An 11,569-nucleotide genomic window follows, 5' to 3' on the forward strand; every position below is an offset into this window, starting at 1 on the left:
ATAGGTTGGGCCACTTCAACAATTCATTGTAATGTAGAAGTGGTAAGTCCAAGTATAACATAAGTATGGTGGCATAGCTGCATAAGCAGATAGCCCAGACCTCCACATCATTTATTAATGTTGTGTTGGTACCTTTCCCTCAGTTCACACCTATGGGGGGATTCCTTTTGACTAGCTGATAGAGGAGGAAAAGGCTAAGTTTCAGACATAGGGCTAATCCACTTTGTGTGAAAGGAGAAGCACTACAATATAAGAATGCAAATGGACAAATAAGCAATGGCAAATGATTGGCTGGCTTTCTGTGGGCCTAGAAACAGAATAGTTAAAACATTAATGATAAAGGGATATGGAAAAGATAAATATGGATACACCAATGGAATGTGTATTACTCTGTTCTTACACTGCTATAAAGAACTACCTGAAACTGGGTAATTTATAAAGAAAAGAAGTTTAATTGATCCACAATTCCACAGGCAGTACAGGAAGCATGGTTGGGGAGGCATCAGGAAACAATCATGGAGGAAGTTGAAGGGGAAGGAGGCACGTCTTCGCATGGCAGCAGGAGAGAGAGAGAGGAAAGGGGCCATGCTACACACTTTTAAACAATCAGATCTCTTGAGAACTCACTCACTAGCATGAGAACAGCAAAGGGGAAATCCGCCTCGATGAGCCATTCACCTCCCACCAGGTCCCTCCCCCAGCATTGGGGATTACAATTAAACATAAGATTTGGGTGGGGACACAGAGCCAAATCATATTAGAAATAGTCACAAAGTTTGAAGACTAATGTATATTAATGCCTATCAGAAAGCATGAACAATATAATGAATATTGAAATACACAGTAGTCCAAGTAACTCATTATTTGGCATCAGTCAACCTTTATGTTCTACCACCCATTTCTAATACGATGAACTCAGAAATGCAGTAGCTATGGTGTCAGAGATGGAAGCTGAGCATGGTCCCTAAAGCATGTGTTTCCATTCACTAAGACTGATCTAGCTACCACTTCTGCTGAAGGTCAGACTTGCCACAACACAAACTAACACTATATACTCCAAGAATGTTATTCACCAGAAATGGCAATCTTACTACATTAGATCTCTTCTACCTTAGAAAGCAGCTCTTCATCTTGACTGGAATTAACATATATTCTGCATATGAATTTTCCTTTCTTGCCCATAGGGCCTTGGCTAGCACACTTCTAAGAATATTCAGAATATTTGAGGTATCTGCATCAACAATAAATTGTCTATAACAACACAGCAGACCAAGGGATTAAATTTTACCAAAGGAGAGGTGTTGGTGGACATATGATCATGGGTGTCATATTACATATGATGCTATCCCAAAACTGCTGTCCTAATGCAGCAAGAGATAGCCTCTTAAAGAAACAGGTCAGGTACCAGCTTGGAAATGGTAGCATGTAAAATCTCTAGTAGGTGGAATAAATACATCCAGAAACTACAGAGATAGAAATGGTAGCAGCTTGTAATTATGGTTAATCCCAATAACCTAGCTAGGAAATTTGTGCTTCCATTCTCTACTACCTTAAGACTCTGGAGATCTAGAGATTCTTGTTCGCAGAGGAGTAACACTTCTGCCAGGGCCCAGAGATAGAATCTTCTTTAATTTTATTTTCAGGCTTTTTCTTGCTCAATTCAAGTTCTTTGTGCTAAGAGACCAGAGACAAAGAAAGAAGTAAACATTTGGCCTGGGGTGATTCACCCGGATCATCACTAGGTACTAGGGCTGACAGGAGTAGGAATGAATAAATTCAGTGCCCAGATGATCCATTTAGGAGTCTTTTGGTAATTCTTTACCCAATGTTTATGGTAACTGAACAAGTATAGCAAAGCCTAAAGTTTTCATTTTCTAAGTTACCCAAGGAAAAGTGATTCTGGAAGAACCTTTCTTAGATGAATGCGCTCACTACACAAACTCGAGTGACCCATGTTGTGGATGATAGTGTATGTCATATTCCACTGCCCTAATCTCTCCTTTCATGACTGAGATACTCATTCCTCTAGCTTCTGGGACTGCTGCCTACTAATGGCTCACAGCTGAGTACCTCCCTGGACATTACCTTTTGCTGAAGGAAACCACCTTCACCAAGGATACATCTAGTATTTTGATGATTAAACTGGCTGTTCAAAAGTAAGCCCTTATGTAAATGTTCTACCACGGCCTATTTTAAGGTATGAATAGTTTAACAACCAGATAGCAAAATTTGGGGTATTTAACAATTGGCTCTCTTGAGCCAGTATAAACAGGTTCCAGTACTCCACTGATGTACAGGCTTACATTACTCTCTTTGGGAGCAGTCTGTATCCAGTGACTCCTCAATTCAGGGGTAGTGGAACAAATATGAAGGTCTAATCCAGCTCTAGAACCCCTCTGCTACATTCCTTCAGTTTAATCTATTCTCTGCCCAGTCTTCCTTCCCTGCCTCTTACAAGTAATTTTGTGGAAAATCTTTATAAATGTATTGAGCATAAATCTTCATCTCTGAGTGGGTGTTCAGGTTCCCAGACCTAGGACACATAGTAACCACTGAATAAATCCCCACGATCTTCTCTTATTAAACATTTATTTCTAGCAATTAAATTTACATTTTAGGAAGCAAAAAGTGAATAATTGTAATAGATTTTCCACATGCTGAAAGTACCAGTAAAGAGTCAAACGGAATTAATTAAAAAGGCAACAGACAAAAATTTTATCCATGCAAATGCGCTGTGCCCATTTAGTAGACATGTACTCATTTAAAACTTGGGATGTGATATGGTTTGGCTCTGTGTCTCCACCCAAATCTCATCTAGAACTGTAATGGCCACAAAATCCAAGTGTTGAGGGAGGGACCTCGTAGGAGGTGATTGGATCCTCGGGGCAATTTCCCCCATGCTGTTCTCATGATAGTGCATGAGTTCTCACAAGATCTGATGGTCTTGTAAGTGTTTGACAGTTCCTCCTTCACACGCTCTTCTCTTTCCTGTCTCCATGTAAAGAAGGTCCTTGCTTCCCCTCTGCTTTCCATCATGATTGCAAGTTTCCTGAGGCCTCCCCAGCCATGCAGAACGGTGAGTCAATTAAACTTCTTTTCTTTATAAATTACCCAGTCTCAGGAAGTATCTTTATAGCAGTGTAGGAACAGACTAATACAGGATATTACCCTGACAAAGTTACATTTCCTTTTCTATGTGGGCTTACATAAAAATATATTTAAAAATGTATTTTGAACCTACAATTTTGGAAATGCAAGCAGCATAGTCTAAAATGGAATTTTTGATCTGGTCAGTATGTTTATTTCACAACAATGTAATAAACAGTTTCATAGATTCTTCATTCCAAAATTCTTAGGGAGTCAAACAAAATAGATAATTTTCCTGTGTTCTGTATCCATCAATAATAGCCTAATTTTTCAAGTATACTATGAAATAAGAGATTGTTAAGTCTTTTTCAAAGCATTTCACTGTCAAGTAAGGAAGAATATTGTCAAATGCTCGATTACTAATCTCAAATTTCAGCTACATAGTATTTCTAAATGTGACATTAAATAATTTCTGAGGAAAATACATTTTATACTCATTGGCTTTGAATAGATACTTTCTAACTTCTCATTATTTAAAAATATCCCCAGGATGTTATATTCAGAAAAAAATGTACTGTTGAAAAAATTTTCACAACATCCAGATATATAAAATAAGTTTTGAAAAACATGAAAAACACTAAAAGTAAAATTTAAATTATTCTTAAATTATAGCCCCTACTATGCCCATTCCTCACAAATATTTCTTGCATATACAGTAAATCCCCACTTAGCATTGTTCATACATCCTTGGATCCTGCATCTGTGGCTAAACGATGTATAATGGAACCAATTTATTTCTCATCAGTATTATAACAAAAAACAATTTTGAATGAAACAATATTAGAGAATCTGCTATAGTCATTTTGCTTAAACCTGCATTTTCCAAGAACCTATGAATGATGTTAAGTGCAGACTTACTGTAATTCTAAAGGCATAGGTGCATATTTTGATAAAATGATTTTACGGACCTTAGAAAACTGATTTTGTAATGCAGTAATTTGAAGAGAAAGGAATATGTCTTTAAAAATACGATAAACCTAGTTTTAAAATATTCTGAAAAATTTTTAACACTTCATAATGCTTATACAAGAATCTGAGATTCTTTCTTGTCAATGAGAATGAAAACCTAGAACTACTGCAAGTAGGGAATAAGGAAGAGGAAAAATAACACCAATTGAGACTCTATTACGTTGCAGACATCATATTGTATACATTACTGATGCGACTTCATTAATTTTCACCCATATCAGTGTAGGCTGCTCTTATCTCTAGTTGATGGACTGGGAAACTAAATGCCAGTAATTTGCCAAAGTCTTACAGTTGTATCTTCTCTTCCCCCACCTCCTCATACTTAAACACAGGCAGGCCATGGCTGTAAGTTTACTGACACCATGCTTCTCTATGTTCATTCATGCTCTAGAAGGTCACCCCAGACCAATGACTTTAAATATATTGCTTTAGTTTTCTATTGCTAAATAACAAATTGCCCAAAATTTAGCAGCTTAAACAAAATAAATAACGTATGTATTACGCCTTCTCTGAGGGTTAGGAATCCAGGAACAGATTAGCTGAGTAAATTTATTCTGGCTCTCTCATGTGGTTATAATCAAACTCTTGACTACAGCTGAAATCACCTGAAGGCTGCACTGGTATGAAGGACTTGCTTCCAAGATGACTCAGTTATGTGGCAGAAAACTGTTCCTTACCACAGGCACCTCTCCACAGGGCTGCCTGAGTATCCCCATGACATGCCAGCAGTCTTCTCCCAAAATAAATATTCCAAGAAACAGCAAGAATGAAGCCATATGTCTTCTAAAATTGACATGGATAGCTTTATGTGTCAGCTTAGCTGGACCACAATGTCCAGATATTTGGCCACCTGTTTTTCTGGATTTTTCTGTAAGAGTGTTTTTGGACAAGATTAACATTTTAATCTGTGAACTCTGAGTAAAGTAAACTGCCCTCTATTATATGACTTGATCTCATCCAATAAGTTGAAGACTTGAAGACAACAAAAAGACAGACCTGCCCTGAACAAGAACAAATTTTACCAACAAATGGCTTTTGGACATGATTCTTTCTGGGTCTCCATACTGATGGCCTACACTGCAGATCTTGGACTTTCCAGCCTCCATAATTGCATAAGCCAATTCCTTAAAATAAATATCTCTCTCTTTCTGTATGCTCACGCATGTGTGTGCACACGTGTGTGCGTGCACACACACACACGCATACGTCTTTTTGACTTTGTTTCTCTTGAGAACCCTGATGATACAATAACCTAATCTTGGAAGTGGCATGGCATCTCTCTCGGTATTTTCTATTAGTCACATGTACCAACTCGAGAAAATGAATGAGAAGACCAAACAAGGCTGTGAATATAAGTAAGCAGGAAACATTTGAGACCATTCTGGAGGCTATCACATCTACAATCTAATAATACCCAAATTTATGTCTTCAATTCCAACTTCTTTCTAAAAATATAGATTCCTAAATACAACTACCTACCTGACATCTAGACTTAGGTGTACATAAGCAATGCTAGCTTAATGAAACTCCCGAATCACTGCCCATCACCACCTGTCTATTAACCTGCTAGTGTTCTCACTTACAGTTACTAAGAGTACTGATTGTTCCATTCCTCAGGACAAACCTTGATTTTGATCATGGTTTATCACTCTATCTGTCACACACCCCACCTCTGACCCACGAGCCTCTCAACTCTATTTACAAAAATATCCTGGTCCCAGTGACTTTTTACTTTTCACAGCCTTCATAACTATCATTCTAGTTCAAGTCGCTATCATCACAGGCAAATGAAACATAGAAAAGAAAATATTTTTTTTCTGCTATCATCAGCTAAGATCTAAAATTTCCAGTATGCTTTGGAAGGCTTTTTTTCTTAAAATTAAAAAAAAATATTGACTATGACTACATATACAGAATGCATAAGGCCTGGCGTCCGGTTTTGCATGAAATACTAATTTTTGTACTTTAACAAAAATTTCCTCCAAGTATGACTTTAGTATGATCTGATAGGGGATCAAAATATTCACACAGATATTTTCCTTTTGTTTGTTTCAGTCCCTATTGAACTCTTTGTCAACTACTACTTGGCATTTTGAATGGGAAGGTATCGCCGTTCATCAAATTAAAATGCACATACAAATGCATTTTAATGTGCAACGTACATTAAAAAGCCTTCCCCAGAAATTATATGATCCAACTTTACAATGTAATTTTAGCATTAAGGCATTTTATCACAATAGAATTACCAGCTCTAATTTGTTTATTTCTTTTCCCCCTATGAATTAGTCTTCTGCCAGACCAGCAAGTACTTTTTCTTTTATTAATGGCACAATGGAAGAATAACTACTAAGATGGGCATGGTTTGGGCCTCTGAGTTTTCAATAAATAAAGAAAATGGGGTGGAAAAGTGCTTCTTAGGTGCCCATCTCAAGCTCTGTATGGGGCATGGGTAAAGACCCCCACAGCGGGTGTTTACATAACTCAGCTTGATAAAGGCCCCTTCTAAGAAGTGAATGTTCACACTTTATGTTATAGACTAAATATATCAAGAAGATTAAAGGTTAAAAATCAGAAAGAAGATTGCCTTATGTCAGCTCTTGCTCTATAGTTCCTTCTCTGGATAACTGAGGTCAGTATATTACTTATCTACAGATGTGCAAAAATTTATCCAAAACATAGCATTTTAAGACATTTATTATCTCTTTCTTCCTCTAGGGCAGGAGAAGTCCAAGAGTAGCCTAGATGGGTGGTTCTGGCTCAGGGTCTCTCACAAGGTTATAGTCAAGCTCTTGGCCAGGCTTGCGGTTATTCAGAACTGGAGGATGAGTTTCAAGCTCACTCAAGTGGTCATAGGCAGGCTTCAGCTCCTCAACTGGCTCTGGTTGAATACCTCAGTTTCTTGCCATGTAGGCCTCTCCATAGTGCAGTTCACAAAATGGCAGCTTTATTTCTTCAGAGGAAGCGATCAGGACAGAGATGGTATCCAAGACATAAGCCATGTCGTTCTGTAGGTTACGCTCACAGGTGACGACAGCAGATGTGCTGCATTCTATTCACTAGAAGTGAGTCACCAAGTCCAGCCGACACTCAAACTGAGGACAGTAAGGCTCAACCTCTTCAAGGGAAAAGTACCAAATAATCTGTGGTAATACAGTTAAAACCACCATGGGCAGATAATCAGACACTTTAGGTCATCCCTGGCCCAGATCTAGTACCAGTTCTGACTTGTTCGCCAAGTTTCCTCTAGGGACTGGCAGGCACCTCTCCCCTCTGGATATGGTGTCCATACATAATTGCAAACATAATATCATTCTGAAGCAACAATAAACTCACAGAAATAAAATGAACTGCAGACCTTATCTCATAGTCATTTTCGAGTGGTTTGGAGTGCAAACTCTAGCACCAGACTCTCTAGTTTGAATACTGGCTCTGCCATTCATTTGCTTTGAAACTTTGAAAAACGATTCAAACTGTGCATTCCTTAAATTTCTTATCTGTAAAATGCAGATGAAAACACCTACCTGGTAACTCTACTGAGATGATGAAATATTTTATTATATATAAAATGCTTAGGATATTGCCTGTGATGCAGTAAATCTTTATTAATTAATATCATTATCTTTATTATTATTATTATTTTTACAGAAGTCATGCCCACTCACTAGTCCCAATCATGGTATGGAATGTATTCCATAGATACAAGAAAACCATAATGAGTGGAGCTGTCTTAGACATTGGACACTGAATAGTGAACAAAGCTGTTGAAAACCTTGCCCTTCAGGAACATCTGTATTTATGAGTTTTGCTCACATCATTCACGATTTTCCCCATAGCTTTACTAAGAAAGATGAAATGAAGACAACTGAGTAGTCTTGATAGCAAAGCTGAACACAGAGAGGAGGTTCTGCCTGGAGTGTGTCTTAGTGATCAGAAGAGTATCCTGTTCACGGCTAGGTTCAGTGGCTCACACCTGTAATCCCAGCACTTTGGGAAGCCAAGGAGGGCAGATTGCCTGAGCCCAGGAATTCCAGACCAGCCTGGGCAACATGGTGAAACCCTGTCTCTACAAAAACTACTAAAGTAAGCTGGGCTTGGTGGTGTGTGCCTGTAGTCCCAGCTACTTAGGAGGCTAAGGTGGGAGGATCACTTGAGCCCAGGAGTTGGAGATTGCAGTAAACTGAGATCACACTCCTGCACTCCAGCCTGGGTAAACCAACCAGACCCTACATTAAAAAAAAAAAAAACAGAAAAAAAAAAAAAAAAGAGTATCCTGTTCCCTAGCTCTGTCTGTTCCCAAGAACAAAGGAGAACAAGTTGCAGCTTTGCCACTGACCTGATGTGTTCTGTTCATGTGAGCAAGTCATTTAATCTTTCTCAGGGTGTTTCTCATTTGCAAAATGAGAAGTGTAGGTATTACATTACATTCTTGTTTGATTTTTTAAAAAATTGTATTCTAGAAAAGATTGGAATTCCTCCGGAATTCTTCTCTGATTCTGTAAACGTTTTATTGGAATTTTACGTTATTTATTTATAAATACTTTATTTTCTAAAAAGTCAATAAAAAGCACATACCATAAAATGGACTATTTAGTACACTAAATGTTAATATATTAGAGACTATATGGGTTAAGATTTGTCCTTAATAATTTATTTAATTATAAGAAAAAAATGCCATACAGCTGAACTTACAAAATAGATACTAAGTTTTACTTTGCTCTGTTTCATACAATGCAGTTCCACATAAAAGTGGAAAATAGAGTCCCATAAAATGACTTTGCAATAGTATTTCATTTTAATATAAAAGTTTATAGTATTTAATTTTAATATAAAATCAATTATATGATGTTGGCATTCATATCTTACAGACAGAATGTAAAGAAACTGAGGTTAGAAAGGTACAGTAACTTGCTAAGGTCATCTGACTTATAATAGCAGATCCAAAATTTAAACTGAGATCTACAAATATATGCTTTTACTACCACACTAATTATTTGTAGGAGCTCTTATTAAGATAACCACTATATTAATCTCTTTTCATCTGTCGTATGTCACACTACCTCTTATTATTGAAGGGTGTCAGCTGAGAAGTTTGATGGTTGAATTCCAATGTAAATGACTTCTCAAGAGACAGGTCAAATAAACTGCCATGATTTTAAATAAAAATTTATTCATCTCTTCCTGTTTCAGGTCAATAATCAGTTGCAAAAACTACATTGCTTGTTGGATTCATCCACCTCCAATGATATGTTAGATGATCAATGGCCAGTCACTTTCTAGATCTCAGGCTCAGTCTGTCTCACATGGTGAGTTACCACACTGACCCCTCCTGACCTTGGAAAGAAATGTAGTATGAAGATGAAAGATCATGATATTTGAAAGGCTTGGAGAGGTGGTATCTAACACATGCCTTTCATGACATCTGGGGACTAACTTGGTTGCTCTCCCACCCTCCCTCACGTCACTCTTACACATTATAGCTTCAAGAAGATAAAGAATGCAGGACCTTGGGTTGGACCACAGACTGCTTGAGTCATCTCCCAGATCATTTATGATCGTGCTATCAGGACCATCTAAATGACTCAAGAGGTCCTGTTCTAGCTATAGGAGACAACTATTATTGGTAATTAATAAAATAATGATGCCATTATTGTCATGTAAGGCAACCCTGCATTGCCTCTATGCTAGTGATTGTACTTTCTGCTCTTCTTCCTCACAGTCACTACACACTCTATACTTTCGATGCAGTCCTGCACATTCTATACGTCTGCTCCTCTTGAACTAGGCCCCTCTCACAGATAAGCAATCATTTGCATTGTGACCACAATGACATTTCTAAAGAATAGACATGCTCTGCCACTCTCCTGGGGAATTTCTGCAGTGACTCCTTCTACATCTACATTCCTCAACCTTGCATTCAAGGTCTTCATAATCTAGTTCCAGTCTACTGTTCTAGAAAATTTTACCATTATACTGTTTGTATCTTAAATTCCAGTCTTGATTTAAAACTTAAGCACACAATTCTAAAATTACCATTTTTATACTCCATGGTGCCTAAAACAGTGCCTGATGTGGCATAAGCACAGATACTTAAGTGTTGACGAAAATGGTCGATGAATAGGTATGGTCATTGTTAACAGTAAATACCAATTCTTATTTAAACTTTTAAAACATTAAACTGTAGTAGAAAAACAGAACATGGAGTTATAGTGCCATAATAAATCTCAGTCTCAAACCTCCTTAGAATTTTACTTGATTGATATAACAATAAGTAAATATTCAGTAGATCAGGAGACTTAAAGGAATTTGGTAAATATTCTCAGGTCCAATATTTAAGCTGTGAATTCATGCCTGGAAATTTGAGAAAAGTGGCTTCCTAAATCGTAAATGCCACATTTGTTGTTTTCTGCAGCTTGATCAGCTTGCGGTTGAGCAGCACAATTAATAGCTACTATTTTCATAGTGCATGTGAAAAGTAATATTTTGTCTCGCTCTGTGGGTGGCATTAAGCTAGGAAAACACTCTACTTGGCATTATCCTGACACCAGTCAATGAAGTCATCAGGCAAATGAAACTACTTTTGTGATAAACAGCACAGTAATCGAAAATTGTCATTCTTTCTTTTCCCCAGGAAAACCTGAAACTTTCATTTCAACCTTTTTTATATCCCCAGGAAGAAATGAATATTTATAAAACAAGAAAAGGGCACCATCCAGGTGTCATTTTTCTCAATGAATTATACACAATGAAGGATAATAAAACAGTTTCAATGTAAACTCTAGTTGCTGCCATTTAGCACTAATTGTTTAGGCATTTATTCAGTTCTACAGGCAAATGTATAGGCAATAATGTCAGAGAGAAACGTATCTTGGTACATTTGGAGGCAATAAACTGGGCAAGTAAGAGCTTTCTTTTCATTAGAGTCCAGCAGTTAGTGGATAAAGATGATGACTGAGTGATCCAGGTTTGTGGGCTGGACCAAAGGGCTGGAATCACCAATCAATCGAGGATAAATCTGTGATACAAAGCAGGATTCATTTTACCCTAAAGGAGTTGAAAGCAGAACTCCAGATCAACATGGTCAAGTGAACATACAAGTTTAATGCTCTCTCGTAGAATCACACTGGATCACAAAAAAGTTAATGTGAAAAAGACAAAAAACAAAACAAAACAAAAAACCACATACACAACTGTGTCAAAAACAGAAAAAGATATCTGTGGAAGACCGCAACGGAAAATAACAAATTTCTAGATGATAGAAATTAAATAATATGTGATTAATGAAGAAACTCATCAAGGATCAATTGATATTAAAGAAAAACATCAATAAAAGAGAAGGACTGGCCGGGCGTGGTGGCTCACGCCTGTAATCCCAGCGCTTTGGGAGGCCGAGGCGGGAGGATCATGACGTCAGGAGATGGAGACCATCCTGGGTAACACGGTAAAACCCCGTCTC

The sequence above is a fragment of the Macaca nemestrina genome, chromosome 9 (assembly GCF_043159975.1).
Source record: "Macaca nemestrina isolate mMacNem1 chromosome 9, mMacNem.hap1, whole genome shotgun sequence".
Lineage (NCBI taxonomy): Eukaryota > Metazoa > Chordata > Mammalia > Primates > Cercopithecidae > Macaca > Macaca nemestrina.